This window comes from Idiotropiscis lumnitzeri, chromosome 2, assembly GCF_059441095.1.
Source record: "Idiotropiscis lumnitzeri isolate Australia: NSW breed Sydney's pygmy pipehorse chromosome 2, RoL_Ilum_1.0, whole genome shotgun sequence".
NCBI classification, from domain to species: domain Eukaryota; kingdom Metazoa; phylum Chordata; class Actinopteri; order Syngnathiformes; family Syngnathidae; genus Idiotropiscis; species Idiotropiscis lumnitzeri.
The window spans coordinates 11115369-11121150 of record NC_142392.1 but is presented as its reverse complement, the minus strand read 5'-3'; the positions used below and the strand labels follow the sequence as shown (position 1 = coordinate 11121150).

General features: G+C 41.9%; 1 long non-coding RNA gene across 1 annotated transcript; it reads right to left on the bottom strand.

The window, feature by feature from the left end:
* Positions 1-4136: 4136 nt before the first annotated feature.
* LOC148341676 (uncharacterized) lies at positions 4137-5428 on the bottom strand. The gene is made up of 2 exons (XR_015842374.1): positions 4665-5428; positions 4137-4576 (listed from the first exon to the last, which is right to left on the bottom strand). It is a non-coding gene; the product is annotated as an uncharacterized LOC148341676 (long non-coding RNA).
* Between the last annotated feature and the right edge of the window lie 354 nt (positions 5429-5782).

Here is a 5782-nt window from a genome sequence, read left to right as displayed (position 1 = left end):
AGAAGCTTTTGCCACAAACTGAGCAGGAAAAAGGTTTTTCACCACTGTGTGTTCTTCTATGTTTTGTTAAAGTTGACTTATCAAAGAAGCTTCTGCCACAAACGGAGCAGGAAAAGGGTTTTTCTCCAGTGTGTATTCTTCTATGTTTAGTTAAATCTTGCTTTTGAGAGAAACTCTTGCCACAAACTGAGCAGGAAAAAGGTTTTTCACCACTGTGTGTTCTTGTGTGTCTTGTTAAAGTTGACTTATACAGGAAGCTTTGGCCACAAACTGAGCAGGAAAAAGGTTTTTCAGCACTGTGTGTTCTTGTGTGTTCTGTTAAATATGTCTTTCTTGAGAAGCATTTTCCACAAACTGAGCAGGAAAAAGGTTTTTCACCACTGTGTGTTGTTGTGTGTTTTGTTAAACTTATCTTATGAGAGAAACTCTTGCCACAAACTAAGCAGGAAAAATGTTTTTCTCCAGTGTGTGTTCTTGTGTGCCTTGTTAATTGTGCCTTTTGAGAGAAACTCTTGCCACAAACTGAGCAGGAAAAGGGTTTTTCTCCAGTGTGTGTTTTTGTGTGCCCTTTTAAAGACAACTTTGAAGTTAATGAGTCTGTGTGACATGCCCTTTCACCTTTGGCTTGCCCATCATCATCATCATCATTTTCATCATCATCATAAGTATCATCATCGTGATGAGCATCTGATAATGTGTCCTCATTATGTACTTGTGATGGTCCCCATTGGTCTTCATCACCTTCTGTTGTCACGTGACTACTTGAGATGCTGCTTGGAGGCTCCGCCCCTCTGTTGTCCTCACTCTCATCCTTGTTTTCATCTTCAGTCTTGATTGGGACACCGTTCACTGGTGACTTGTTGATCTCCTCCTCCTCCTCCTCCTTTTTGATGTGAGTCAAGTCTGGCTCCTCTTTCACAGAACAGAGATTGTATTCACTGACGTCTGTCGGACACAAAAAGACAAACACACATTTGGTTTGGTCAAGTCAAAGCTCATGCGGTGACTTTGTCTTATATTGTTTCTACTGTGCTACCTTGACTTGTGCCTGCCGCATACGGAGCAATGCGTGCGACTCCAACTTGGACCGGACTATGGGGGCATTTCACAAAATTACGTCCGACGATGTAAACCTCCTTTTAGCAGCACAACAGTGATAAACGAGCATTTAAAAAGGAAGCACGTTGCGGCTGATGCCCTATTTCATTCCTGACATAGTCACAGACGTTTCTGGAAGCGAGCTGAAGTTAGCACACACAGGCTATTGTGTGCGTCTGATGGAACACCTGTTGTGGGACCCTAACATATTGATGCAGACCACTGGGGGCCATCGCAACATAATGTCATTGATAAAATAGGAATCCTTCAAGTGAAATATGTTTACAAGTATTTCATTTTGCATTTAGAGATAGTTTCATCGTGGGTACTTTTTGCTTCCATTATAATCTGGATCCGTAAAAGAATTAAAGGGGCCCTGGAATCAGAGTGGCTATTTATTGCATGATTTACGTTTGTTTGTTTTTTTTTATTACCCAAAATGACATTTATCCTGCTAGTACATTCCGACATTCCCCTTTTTCCTTTTTTTAAATAAAATTTCTGTTTCGCAATCAAATTTAAAACAACATTATGTTTGAAGAGTCAAAATCCCTACACATAAGCATTAAGCAACAACACTTTCACTCTGACTTTCATGTTGACATATTTGAATAATGACTGTTTATATTAAAGTTATCCAATACATATTCAAATTAGACTAAGATACACCATAATATTTTAAGAGTTCACTAAATTATTTTGGAACTGCAATGATGCTTAACTGCCAAAGGGTGTCAGGAATGAGTAACAAAGGAACACAAGACCTCCCACTGATACATCATCAATGTCATTTGGATAAATTACCAGGAACTATGAGATGCAAACCACCTGGGCCACAGGAACTTTATTACCAGGAACTAAATGTTCCTGGACTTGTTGGTAGAAAAGGGGGTTTTGACGTTCTCCCTTTTTAAGCCCATAGTAAGCCAAAGATGCAGATGCATTCCTTGCAGCATGCGCTTGTTCACTGATGAGATCCGTGCAACCCTGGATGGATGCATTAAATGTATTTTAAATGTTTGGATGAAGTGAAACTATGCACACGTGCACAAAACAGTGCAGAGCCACCCGAGGTTCATTGACTCTCATTCGACGAAGCCAGTACAAAGTTAATAAATAAATAAGACCAATATGTACTTGATTTTTTTTTAAAAACGTAATATTTATTTAATTTATCCACTAAAATTGATCAACCGCCATTGATGTTTTCGCCGCAGTGTGCACATTTTTTAGAGTCGGGCAGAATTCCTTCCGTAAGGACTTGCTTGAACAAGATATAAAACCCAGAAAATGTAAAATGTTAAACGAGTTCAAATTTTATCCTGGGAAAAACATGGAGTTCACCCCTCACTATTGGTTATTCTTTGGCATATATTTTCTGCACTGATTACATTTGACATAAAAAATTGCTCAGCAGACCTGCAAGTAAAAGGCAATATTTAAAAATAAAACGGCAATAACCTTGAACGATTTCCCCAAACAACTTAATGTTGTGATGCATATTTCTAATGAAAGAAAGTCGTTCGAAACAAAGCAAATGAGAGTAAGACGTGTACAAACCTGCTTTGAGTGGCACAACACGAGGCTGGTTGCAAACTTCGTCCAGCAGTTGATGATGTTGCTCGTTCTCTTCTTTTATTCCACAAAGTTCCTCTTTGTACTTGGGTGTCGTTATTTCACACATTTTCAAATGATAATTCCAAAAAATCCGCACTCGATCTCTGCTTGGCGATGAGTCATGTGCCTCTTTTCGTTAGCGGCTAGCTAGCTAACAAGCTAAGCTAACTACGCCGAAAAGCATCAACGCGCGAAGATGAGGTTATCGGGACACAAAGACTTAATGAATTATGTCGTAGTCCTTTAGAGTAGCACTGGACATCCTTTGAGAAAATTGCAGTCAGTTCCACACTAAATCAGAAGAATTTAGCGGTGGGTGTTTTTGTTCCGGTGTGGACGGGTCGGTGGATGTGGTCGAGGTCCTTCGGAAGCTGCGCGCTTGCTAATGACGTCATGCTGTAAGCACGTATTTTTCAAATATATTTCTTTGCCTCTGTGTTTGTTTTAACACCTGGCTGTTCTCTTTTAATATATATTCTATGTAATATTTTAATTCGGTTGATAAAAAAATGTAACAAAATAATTAAAATAACGCCACAAAAGCGAGTCAGCTCCGACGTCACTTCGTCCCTATGCCCGGAGAAGCCGCTGCTGGAACAGCAGTGGGAAGGTTACGTTTCTCCTACGGAACGAAGCAACAATGCTGTGGTTCAATCGGGCTGCAAGATTGTATGGATATAATGTCTGCATATACTAGCAGTGCTTCTCAATTATTTCACGCCCGCCCCTACCAAGAAGAAAAAGATTCGCGCCCCCCCACCACCAATTTTTTTTCTGTCTTTGTATATTGAGATTAGATTGTCAATAAAATATCCCTTAACTAACCTACATTGATAAGAAATATAGTTTCGAGAACTATTATCGTGAGGATCTCGAAACTCAGTACTCTATTGTACAAATATTGATGAGATGACAAATATTTGTCATGTCATTATCCACACCGCTTATCCTGTACAGGGTGGCGGGAGGGTGCTGGAGCCAATTCCAGCTGACTTCGGGCGAAAGGCGCACTACACCCTGAACTGGTCGCCAGCCAGTCACAGGGCAGACATAGACACCGTCACTGAGAGGGAACTGAACCCACGCTGCCTGCACACAACTCAGGCGAGTGTACCACTCCACCATCAGTGACATGATAAATATTTACTAATACGTTTTTTGCCAAAAACTTTATTAACATTAACAAACACAGTTATTAATACGTACATAATATAGAAAAGACAAAAAGAAGAGCCAGGGGGATTTTAAACAAAAATTCTATATGAATAACATAAAGCAACAGCTTTAGTATTGTTGGAGTTGAGTCACCGTGGAAATGAGAAGTATTTAGTAAATCAACTTTTAAAAGCCAAACGTACGCCAATGCGTGTTCGGTTTTTGTACTCAAGAAGAAAAGGGTCAAATAAAGACTCAACAACTGATTAGAGTTCCGATATTTAGTTTCTTCCATTTCTGGAGTTCAGGAAATAGTACAAAGACAGATATCTGGGTGGCTTTTTCTTAATCTCACGAGAAACTGCACTCGGGTGAGCACAGTCAAAAAATGTGCACCATCTTTCAGCCCAGCTTCAGTTTTTAGAGGAGTTTTTTATGTCAAGAGTAATGTAGGTTGAATCGGTTGAATCGGTCGTCCTCGCTCCCTCCCACGGCACGGGTCAACGTCCAAGGGAAGGTCCTCCCCAGGTTAGTCTGGATAGTTGATTCCCGTCTGGTCCCCAAGACTGGCACGCCAAGGCTGGCCTTCTCCGGCGGGCAGTCTCTCCGTCTCTCCAGCTGGCATTGCTCTGGAATCTTGTCGGTGTGCATGTGTGCGTGTGTATGGGCACATGTATATTAAAGGATAATGTAAATGGCAGTCAACCTGAAACAGAACAAAGGGTGGACTGCTAGGAGCCACTTTTGTGATCCTGGCATGGAAGTCCATTGTTTCAGAGGGGTCTCGTTCACACCTCCTGTGGTGCAGCTGTGATCCAATCTTCCTGCATTCCTCTCCTGAGGGCCTTGTCATTAGCATGGTCTAAACTTCGGTTACACTTAAAGAATTCTATTGACTATTAAAGGAATATAAGAGTTTGAGCTTAACATAGTTCATTAGATGTTGGTGCATCCAGTGTATGAAAATGTGATATTGTAAAATGCTGAGAGTGTGATTGGTGGAGCGAAACTGGTTGCGGGGGTTGTGCAGGAATGGAATGTTTTAGAAGCAGATGGTGCTGAGCGAGACGAGATGACTCCGGGAGCATTGGCTGAAGGAGCGGCCATCGGGGGATCGCACAAGCAGGAGGAGTCGCCACGGGATTCGGCGGGGGAGAAAGACCAATGAGAGCAAGCTAAAGTTAACTGCAGGATACATATAGCCAATAGAATCATGCCAGGATGCCTTTGTCTGTGCCATTTTGCATGTTGTATAGTATGAATCATTACTGGGCAACTCGGAGGTAGAACACATTCGCTGGTGGCAAGAGAGGTGTAGAGTTTGTTGGGTTTTTCACTTTAAATGTACCAAAAGTTTGAATTAATTATCTGACTCCATTAATGGTTAACCAAACACGACCTACATTCATCCAACAATTATGCGCGCTCGTTTTTGAGAGAAAGATGACCAGGAAGCCGGCAACTTCACACGGGAGCGGATTTATTCCTAACAGGAGATCTAATACAAATCTGGGGCTCGGGTCCCTACCATTACAGCTCTGCGCGTCCCTGTACCCAACAGAGGACGACCCCCCCCCCCCCGAGTTGCCCAGGATCAATTATACATTTCAGCAAACAAAACAAAGATAACCTACTATTCTACTATTGGCTATGTGTCATCTGCAGTTAACTTTAGCTTTCTCTTAGTGGATGTCTTCTGCCCGCAGGATGACGTGTCGGCTCGTCCAATCTCACACAGCAGCGCCTTGATGGCGGGAGGCCTGCGTCAGTACCCCCGTTATCAGAAGTGCGGCTCGTCCTGTACAAAAAATATCTGCCACCTACGCATTACACACAGCCTGCCCTGACCTTCCACTGCACATCGAATCAAAGCACAATCAGCAAATATCTTTATTGCATTAAACGAAATACA